The sequence below is a fragment of the Ictalurus furcatus genome, chromosome 23 (genome assembly GCF_023375685.1).
Source record: "Ictalurus furcatus strain D&B chromosome 23, Billie_1.0, whole genome shotgun sequence".
NCBI classification, from domain to species: domain Eukaryota; kingdom Metazoa; phylum Chordata; class Actinopteri; order Siluriformes; family Ictaluridae; genus Ictalurus; species Ictalurus furcatus.
Window position 1 is genome coordinate 7,481,816 of NC_071277.1, and position 11,851 is coordinate 7,493,666.

The following is an 11,851-nucleotide window of genomic DNA, read 5'->3' on the forward strand; positions in this document are numbered from 1 at the left end:
ATTATTATTATTATTATTACTAATACTATTAATTGCAAACAGCTGTGGTAAAAGAGGAATAATACACTTCAGGGGGTGCACTGTTATAGGATCTCTGTACACCGTCATGGGCACATGAGCATCAGAACTGGACCATGGAGCGATGGAAGAAGGTGGCCTGGTCTGATGAATCACACTTTCTTTTACATCATGTTGACGGACCGATGCGTGTTTGACGCTTATCTGGGGAAGAGATGGCACCAGGGTGCACTATGGGAAGAAGACAAGCTGGTGGAGGCAGTGTGATGCTCTGTGCAATGTTCTGCTGGGAAACCTCGGGTCCTGACATTCATGTGGATGTTTTTACCACCTAAACATTGCTGCAGACCCAAGCATCCCTCTTTCAGCAGGATAATGCATCATGCCACACTACAAAAATTGTTCAGGAATGGTTTGAGGAACATAACAAAGAGTTCCCAAGATCTCAATCTGATCGCGCGTCTGTAGGATGTACAGGACAAACAAGTACAATCCATGAAGGCCCAACCTCACAAATTACATGACTTAAAGGATCTGCTGATAACGTCTTGGTGTGAGATATCACAGCACATCTTCAGAGGTCTTGTAGAGTCCATGCCTCTATGGGTCAGAGCTGTTTTGGTGGCACGAGGCAGACCTACACAATATTATGCAGGTGGTTTTAATGTTATGGCTGATTGTTGTATAGTACCTAATTTCAAAGGTTACAGAAAATATATTTAGCTGATTTGGTCCTGGTTTGTGGTCTACGCACGTGCGCAAACAGACGTCGTTGAAATGAACTATTTTTGAGACTAAATCAAGAAAACAGCAACTCTGGGAAAGACAGGAAATCTGTCCACTTGTTATGTTTATAATTTTGTGAAATGAAAACAAGAACACACCATGCATGAGGCAACACACACACACACACACACACACACACACCACCCACATGGTCTGATTTAAATCTGAGAAAACATTGTCTAGGTCTAACTAATCCTGCCATAATACTTGTGTTAAATGTTTGTCTAGGATCACACTGAGTTGCCAGTTATTACACATCAGGGTGTTGCTAGTCTGACATAAAACCATCATTTTCAATTGCATTACAACACTGCATTGTTCAGCATGTAGTTTAGTGACACATTTACATCACATCATGTGACATTTCCTAAGTGACATTAAGAAATAAAAGGCAACAAAACGGCCATGTTTATGTATTGTCCTAGGACAAGGATCAGATTGACAGCCTCAAGCTCTTGCATGCACTCTGGCATGCTTAATCATTATGTAGGCAGTGTAAACGCCCACACGGGTTGCCAGATTAATTAGAATTCCTCTGGAGCCATGTTAAACATGCTGGAGATGTCCTGAGGCTGATACACAGAGCAGATTATCAGCTAATAAAAAAAACTTAGAAAACACTAAAAAGGAGAAAAACTATTTACAAATCTGTAAAAAAAAAAATAATAAAAATAAAAAAAAAATTTAACATTTATCATTTTAACGATTAAGTACAACATTTTTACACCATATCAGCTGCATCTTATATATAATATATATATATATATATATATATATATATATATATATATATATATATATATATATATATATTTAATGACCCACAATATCATAGAAATGCGTATTGTGACATAATTTATCACGATGTCAATATTATATCGTCATATCTCCCATGTTAATATCCTTCTTAAAATAACTACACTACACTCGACACGCTCGGAAATAAAAGTACCAAACTGTACTTTTCCTTGTCGTTAAGGTGGTACCATGAGTGAGACATCTTTAGTACCTATAGTACATAAGACAGTGTGAAGGTGCATGTGATGTACAGGTACATCAGTGGTCCTTAAAGATAAGTATAAAGATACACACTAATGGTACAGGACAAATGATGATGCTCTTGATGATTCTGCACAATACATCACGTCATGTAAATATGACCAGAGTACATTTATGTCAGGTAGTGTTCAGGCCTATATATTGTCTGTTTTTATCACCTATTTATCTTGCTTTGATGCTGCACATACATAAATATTACATCATTTTTGTGTTTTGTTTGTGTGCATGCTTATTTATGTGTTTCTATTTGTTTTCATTTCTACTGCAGAATCAGTGTAAACAAGCAAATTTTACTGTACACACTGTTTGTATCGGACAGATCTCCCCTCACTACAGGACATCTATATTAAAAGAACCTACAAATGGGCTTGCAACCCCCCAACTAACCCTAACCCTATCATACGCACATTTCACACTGTACTGGATTCATATGCATCGTCACTTTAACGCTACACTTTACAGTACACTCACACTTTATCGTTACTCTCACTTCACATTACTTGTATTACATCCGTTTTTATTTATTTACTTTTAAAACGGTGAAATGTTCTATATTTATTGTTCTTATTGAGTATTGTGTACAGTTCCTTTGTGGGGGGTTTTGTTTTTGTCCTGCATTATATCGTTTTCTTATGCCATTTTTCCCTGATGTCTTGAGAGGAATGGACAAAATTGTACCAAGTACATATGACAATAAAAATCTTGAATCTTGATTCAAATCTGGCAACCCAATATGTCCAACAACAAGAGAAGAAGAAAGTGTCAGATTTCCAAGCAAGAAGTTCCATGTAAAATCATTAAAGACTGATGTAAACTCAGGTCTATCTGTATATCCATGGCAAGGTAATACTTATTTGCAGAATACTTATGGAGCTGCTAAATAGACAGCTATGTAAGTGGGGGGGGGGGGGGGGGGGAAGTACTAAGGTATTCATAAGAGTCATTTGTTTTCTAAATGAAGTCTCCAGGACTAAATCCGAGTTCATTTAACTGCATGAGATCCTCAGCTCGTACCTGCGCCGCATTAAAACACAACCACCAGCTCACCATCAGCTCCACGCTCCAGGTCCATGAGCTCGCTTTTTAAGTGCATGTAAAACAACTCACCCCGCTTTCTCTCTCTCCGTTGATGAGTTTTCCACAGACGCACTCCCTCGCTCGGTGTTCACTTCACTCTGACAGCAATTTGATTTGACACCCGAAGCGAGTGTTGACATTCTAGCCGAGACCTGTCGTACTCGTTTGGTTTCTTCTCGTCAACGAGCCACGGGAGAGTCGCGATCATGATGAGTCGGTTCCTTTCGATCGACTCTTTTGAGTGAATCGATTCGCGCAGCAGGAATCAGAGGTGCCTTTTTTTCTCCCACATTGTAATAAATTGATCCTATTCTGTGGCATCGTGTGCAGGTGTTTAGGTGGAAAATCAGTGTCATGAGATAATTATATTTACATATGTAGAATAGCAGATTTATTCCTTAGTAACCTACTAGTCTGTAAACAGTTGCCACAATATGTGGTTGATTCTAAGTGTAAATCTTGTCATAGCCAGGCTCTTATCACACATGTTTAGAAATTAAAGCACAGGTTCTTAAAGTAGCGTATTTTACAGTTAACGAGCCGCCGTCGTTATGAGTCGGCTCCTTCGGATCGACTCTTTTGAGTGTGTCGATTCGCGCAGCAGGAACAAAGGTGCATTTTTTCATTATACAAATTTACCCTTTTCTGTGGTATCGTGTGCACGTGTTTGGGTGGAAAATCTTTGCCATGACATAATTATATTTAAAGGCGGCAGAATGTCTGATTTATTCCATAGTACTTAAATAATTAACTGCCACCTTATTTTATTGATTCTAAGTGTGAATATTATCACACTCTTATCACTATTCTTTAGCCTTCTTTAGGTTGTTACACAAGGTGCCGCGCTTCACCCGTACAGGTCACATTTTATTTGTGAATGGTGAACCGAATCGTTATCACCATCACCATTTCCTGGGGGATTCCAAAACCTTCTGGGTTAGGTATGAGAGGGTTGTGATCAGGAACACTATCAATATGTTAATAATATTTTTAGTCAAGATCCCCTTAAGGACAGCCTTAGTTAGTTTCATTAATCACTACTCACAACACAACACAACATAACATAACATAGCACAACATAACATAACCCAACACAACATAACACAACTTAACATAACATAACATTACACAACACAACACAACATAACATAACCCAACCCAACCCAACCCAACATAACTTAATATAACATAACACAACATAACACAACACAACACAACACAACATAAAATATAACGTAAAACACAACATAACATAAAACACAACATAACATAACATAAACTATAACATAAAACACAACATACCACAACACAACAACATAAAATATAAAACACAACATAACACAACACAACATAACATAACACAACACAACACAACATAACATAACATTACACAACACAACATAACATAACATAAAATATAACATAAAACACAACACAACATAACACAAAACATAACACAACATAACATAACACAAAACATAACACAACACAACACAACATAACATAAAATATAACATAAAACACAACATAACACAACACAACATAACATAAAACAACATAAAACACAACATAACATAAAACACAACATAACATAAAACATAACATAAAACACAACATAACACAATTTAACATAACACAACACAACATATAACATAAAATATGACAAAATAACATAAAACACAACAAAACATAACATAAAATATAACATAAAACACAACATAACACAACACAACAACATAAAATATAACATAAAACACAACATAACACAACATAACATAACACAACACAACATAACATAACATTACACAACACAACATAACATAACAAAATATAATATAAAACACAGCACAACATAACATAACACAACACAACATAACATAACAAAATATAACATAAAACACAACATAACATAAAACACAACACAACATAAGATAACATAACATAACATAACAACAACATAAAATATAACATAAAACACAACACAACATATAAAATATGACAAAATAACATAAAATACAACATAACACAACATAACACAACATAAAACATAACACAACACAATATAACATAGCATTACACAACAATGTGTTTTTTGTTTTAATAAATTGTAATGAACTAATAGTTGATTCAGTTAAGCACAATAATTCACATTGCAATGTTACTTGTTTGCTATAATTCAGTTTCCACCCACTGAAACACAACTAGATTTTAACATTAGGATGATTCACTCAGCAATTTCATGCCAGTCAAGGACTAATTAGTCAGTGCTGCCCAGGAGTCTTGAGAACAAATGAAGAAAAGTGTTGAATTGGCTAAGTAAGGCTGTGATGTACTGACATCAGATGTATTAGGGTGGATAAGCTTGGAAACTTTCACTGAGAATCCAAGTTCAGTTTCAGTATAGGAGTATGCCACACCAGGAGCTGAAAGTCATTAAGCTAGAAAACACCCAAAGAGCAACGGCTGAAATGATCAGATTAATAGTTTAGGTGGGTTAAAAGCAGAGAGACTGGCTTAAAAGTCCTCTAGTGCTGGGGTATTTCATTAGTGCAGTTTGACACATGTACAATAGAGGGGGCTATAACTTTCTCCCACTTCTGCAACTCCTGATTCCTGAACTCCTGACTGATTTCACCATACTTAGCAGCTTTTAATGGATTTCTGACAGGCTTTTAGACAAGTACTCAATCTCCAGATGGTGTCTATCCATTAATTGTCATTTATTCCGCCAGTCTCTAAATCAGTGTTTTCAATCCCAGTAATGAAACACCCCTACACTGTGCAGTTCAGTGTTTACACTGGACTAACACTCCAGAATGATCTCATCAGATTACCAACACTGTATTACTGTGAATCATGAGTGTGAAATGCTGAAATGCTGCCCAAACCCTAGCAGAGCCCATTAAATAAAAACTTGCCCATTAAATGAGTTTCTCTCAATCCAGACACATTTAACCACTATATTATGTCTTATTGGGATTATTCCAGATTAGAGACAAAAAGCATGGTACTGTATGTATTCTAAATGTAGACAACCAAACTCTGTAAATTTGCTGTTTTGGACTGAAATGAATAATCGCACATTCGCTGGTGTTATTCCGTGTACTTGTCAGGAAAGAGCAGTATATACTTAATAAAGCAAGAAGAACATTAAACACTAAACTTTGTGCCACTATAATCATCTAACAAGTAATATTCAGGAGAAAATCAGTTTTGATAATAATTTCAGATCAAAGTCCTTGTTTGTCAGGCTTATAAAACCTAATGATGGAAAGGCACATGAAGCAAATGAAAATATCACTACATGCCACAAGGGAGTGTGGCGCACACACACACACACACACACACACACACACTCCTTCCTTATTACTTTCTAAAGATTTTTAGGATTTTTAGGAGTAGGTAAAAACATAAATACATGAGGAAAACAAAGAGGCCACACCCCCTTCACTAGGACTGACACACAGAGGCAACACCTCCTTTACTGGGACTGACACACAGAGGCCACACCTCCTTTATTGGGATTGACACACAGAGGCCACACCTCCTTTACTGGGACTGACACACAGAGGCCATACCTCTTTTACTGTGACTGACACCCAGAGGCCACACCTCCTTTACTGGGACTGACACACAGAGGCCACACCTCTTTTACTGTGACTGACACACAGAGGCCACACCTCCTTTACTGGGACTGACACACAGAGGCCACACCTCCTTCACTGGGACTGACACACAGAGGCCACACCTCCTCCATTGGGACTGATACACAGAGGCCACACCTCCTTCATTGGGACTGATACACAAAGGCCACACCTCCTTCACTGGAACCAGCAATCACAGCAGTGTAAATTTATTTGTACATAATAAACACTAGATCCATTCAGATACATTTTCCTCCGAACTTATTCCAATGTTCACTGTTTTAAATAAGTATAGCAGCAGTATCTTAAAAATGGAGAGTGGCACTAATTTGAATTGGTGAACCCTTACACCCCTAGCTTAGGTTAAAGTGTAGTTGGAATTATTTAAAAACTTTCAGAGGCATAAAATTGCATTGAAAATCCACTGCAGCTCATATAATGAAGCGTTCCAAGCACCAAGAAATGGTTGGTGACTCGTGCTAGTTTTGCCTTTGTCTGAAAAATTACAGCTTCATTTTGAAGTCCAGCATAGTGCTCTGATGAGGATCTCCACCGGGTCTCATTGCAGATTCCTCACTTTTAAACATCTGCTGTCTTATCAGTTTAGTACACACTAAGTGTGGCACACGGGCGTGGGAATTAAATCACGGGAGGTCTTCCATATTTCATAAGCTGTTTGTCATTTACATAAATTCAAGCCAATCATTACAAAATGCATTATCTGCAGGGGAAACCATAACAAGACTAATTCATAAATGGGAATTGATTTCCGAGCGGCCATGTTAGGGCAAAGCATTCAGAGCACGTCTTGTAGTGGTTAGCATAATTGAGTTTTTATCCGGCTCTAAAAAAAAGTAATCACAAGACACGATCAGCGAATTTGCCAGTGCTCAATTTATCAAACACGCAACATAAAAGCACGTTACTCTAAACAATCGTTCTGACGTGCTTTTAAGAGCGCATTATAATGTCAATCAATTCAGTACTGGTGTAGTAAATACTGAAGTCTGGTTGTGCAGATCAAGCAAATTTTGAGAATAACAAAATTACTAAAAGATCATCTGTATACATGTACAAATAATTGTTGCAAGGATGTTCAAATGAAAGGTATTTACCATGAAAAAGCAGCAAGGCAGAAAGAAGACGCTGGAAGAGGTGATTGATGACATGTTGACTCGCTCATCGCATTGCATCATTACTTGTGGTTGTGGCCTACATCAAATGTTTACAGGATGGATACACTGTATCACACTGTACTTTCAGTACCTTTTATTGCAGGTGAATCACTTTATTTATAGCCGTATGAGAACTGATGCAAAGCTCAGAGTCTTGACTAAAATATACATTGTTAGTCAGTAAAAATAAATGCTAACATCTACAGTTAAAGCTAAGTTGATTGTAAGTTGATGACATCTAGAAAGGTTCCCAGCTCCATGCATATAAACACACTGAACGCGGTCTGCAGTTCTAGTCGAGTTTATTAAGCACAACAAACAGCTCCATTAATTGATGAGATAATTAATTAATTACCTGCCTAAAATCTGTCAATCTGCATAGAGGCATAGACATGGGAAGCTTGCAGCCGGTGACTCAGAGGTTAACTGTAGCAGTGAGTTGTGCCGCAGTATTGACTGCTGGGTAATTACACTTAAGTGGTGACTGGCAGAGGTAAATGGCAGTAACAGATCATCTGTTTTGAGGAGAAGCATTCTTAAAATCAATAAGAGTCCATTTGTGAAAATAGAGCAATTTGGGGAGAACTACGTCTGGTCTCTGGCTCCAGTGATATTGCTAAAGCAGCACAGCTACTGCAGCTGTCTGAGTCTGTAAATCTTTGGGAAACTGTGGAAACAAAAATGAACTTAATAATAATGTAAAGAAGTGCATTTTCCTGAACCGAAGTGCACACATTCACAGACTAGTCACTAATTAAAGAAAAAAAAAAATCTTGTGGGGGCATTTAATTATTTCTCTTGCAATGGTTTGGTCTCCTTGGAGTGAACCGTCAATGCATATCAACACAAAGTGCTTAACCTTATGACAAAGCATTTCTATCCTAATGGGTGTGGTCTCTTCTACAATGACTCCGCCTCTATCCACAAGGCACGAGAGCTCACTGAACGGTTTGATGAAGATGCAAATGATGTAAATTATACGCTACGTCCTTCACACTCACCACATCTCAACCCCTATGGGAGATTTTGCAGACTTGTAGAACTGATATCAAAGTCTATTAAAGCTGTTCCGGTAGCTTGTGGTGGCCCAAAACGTTATTAACCCCAGTTTATGTTGCTTTTTCCTTGGCTTTGTCACCTATCTGTATATCCAAATACATTGAAGCCTCTTTTTACACCACAGTGCTGCTGAATTCTCAAATCTGATTGGTCAGAAGGGGTAGATTCATTTTCTATACCAGCACGGGAGCTACTTCATAGAGAACTTGTACGGCAGATGTTCCACAAAATCTAAGACTGTCAGTAAACATATTTTTAAAAAATGTTGTTATTTAATATTTAAGAAATAATCATTGTTATGGTGCATAAGTTATGGAAGTTGTTTCGAGTGTCAGTGCTTAATAACAATCAGTGAGTTCTCCACTAAGTCTTCAGGGCAGAGAAATTGATAGATAGAGTGATAGATGGTGTAAAGGGTGGAGCTAACAGTCTTTATTGCCTTTATTCTAATTATGCGAGTTTACAGAGGTTACTATTAATTAATAAATGGCAATGGGAGTTGTGAAAAGTAAGCAAAATAACTGCTGTCTTAAATTGATCAGTTTGATTGGATTCAGTTCTCATGTGCTGGACCTTCACACTACAGCAATGCTGATCTTCTGGGCAATACTGTAATTACTGATTATATTTCATGAATGCTTGTCATGAGCGGATGTCAGACCAAATAGAGCAGCAATCCCTACTGGGGGAGTTACTGACCTCTCAGAGCTCTGAGACGTTAATTCTCAGAACAGCCGTAAAGTGGCAGGCTCTTTAAATGGGTCCAATGTACTTTTATTGCACTTTCACTTTTTTAATATTTTAAGAAGGAACTATTCGGGGTTCTTTCTCAATTTCCTGAAAAAAATCCTTAAAGAGATAAAATGAAAAGCTTTTTTTTTTCCTAATCCGTCCTGCACCGAGCTTACAGCCAATACAGCCAATTTACTTTGTAATCAATCAGTTGTATTTACATCTGCTACCCCAATCACCCATCTACTTTTTAACCATAAGGTACTCATTGGATTTGTCTAACTCATTGTACACCTGATTCTGTGCAATAAGAATGCATATACATGTAACATTCAACATCATTATCAGTTCTGTTTATAAATAATGGAACCGGGAAGAACACTTGGACTCAAAACTGCTCATAGATCCGAATGCAGGAGCTCTTTAATAGACGTCTGTTACCTCCTCTTAAGGTTCTCCTAATCTCACATCTCTCTATAATCCAATCAGGGAAGAGATAGTGCTCATTTACCCAGAAGGTTTCAGGCAACCATCATCCATCCTCGTTGGGGTCAGGTCATCTTTCACCCAGCATGTCCTGTAGTGCCATTTTTCCCAGCTGGATGGTAAACCATTTCTGTCCTTTCAGAGACCAACAACCAAAAAAAAAAAAAAAAAAAAACAATAGACAAATATCAATGTTTCTAATAGTCAGAATGCACGGATATCAGGATGTTCAAGTTTCCTAAAATCTTTACCAGACACCTGTTTTTGTCTCCTTTTTTTTTAATCTCATGAATAAAAATTCTCAAATCTTGTGAAACTTTATAGTCTTTATAAATAACATGATTATAATGAAAGATGCTTAGTCAAAGCTCAAAGGTCTATGTCCTCAGGAAGGCACTACTGCACTCCCTTCTTTCATTTTAGACACTCCAGATGGGTCCCAGCTTTCTAACAGGACATGAACATTCGTCAGTGTCAGAGTCTGAGCTGTCACAGCAGGATTTCAATGCCATTACGGTCAATCAAATATAAAGTCCCTCAGCACAAAGCATATAAGTACATGACTGCGGCTGTTTCTAAGTGCACTGACTATCAGAAATGATTTCCTCAAAACCAAACCACGCTCCACTTCAATTCTGATCTGAATACCTCTAAGATAGAGAGCATACAGAGCCTCTTTAATCTTCAGTGCTTCTTTTGGATGTTTTATTATCCATAAATACTGACATTGAAATGAATGACCTATTTAGTTTTTATTCATCAGGTGTTTCAGGGAGCATTTTATTTAACTCTGTTTCTGTTGGTTGCTGCCATGTGCTTCTAGCAATAAATTCCTCATGCTGAGTTTTACGTTTAAGATGCTCTGCTGACCAGTGCGCTCATCAGTATCAGCAATACTATCGTTAAAAATGAACGCAAGGTGGCATGAATAGAACCGTGAGCGAGGAGAAAGAAAGCGCGTACGTCAGTGCTCAGTTCTCGCAGAAATGAAGTGCACACATGCCCAAAGGTTTCTCTATGTGCTCACTTAAATGCATCCGTGCTCACAATTGCCTTTGTTTGCACACAATTCAAGGAACTTGTTTTTACTGACTACGCTTCCTGATTCTGTTGAAATGCCTTAAAGAAGTTTGATCAGATTACTTGCTGTTTGTAGTCTGCTTTGCTTTCATCATTAATTGTGAAATACTTCCTCATTGCTGTTATTAATGCGACAATGTGCGCATGTCAGATAGTGTCACGTGGTATCGGATGTCATTATCAGATGACATGTTCTTAGAAGTGTTTGTATGAGTAAATGAGCACGGTGTCTAGCCAGACTTAATGCATCTCAATTGCAGCACAAAAATTATGATACTAAGGCTTTAATGGACAAAAGCAAACACACAGAGACTCAATCCTCTGCGCAGGTCTGCAGAATCAGCATGGTGCTGTCACTTAGCCTAGCCAAGGCCTTGTTTCAGCAAGCTGGCCCTTTTCTGACCCATACTCAGCTGCAACTTTTTTTTTTAATGACTACCCAACATTTCCGCTTTCTGCTGCCAAGGCTCCCTGCCAGATCTCTTTAATATCCTTCTTGATGACTGTTCCTGCAATAACGCAGTGTCTCGCAATCTCTTCTGGCCGTTATCGAACTGCCTAGAAGCAGAATGGCATTTACCAGGGAGAAATAAGCGATCGATACCCAACAGCAAATTAAGTAATAGCATTTTTGTGTTTGTGCATATTACAGCTCGGTTAACAGCACCGAAATCAGCGTCGGTCCAGATCAATGGACGTTCAGATCAATCTGAGCACAAAGCCGGCATGTCTCTG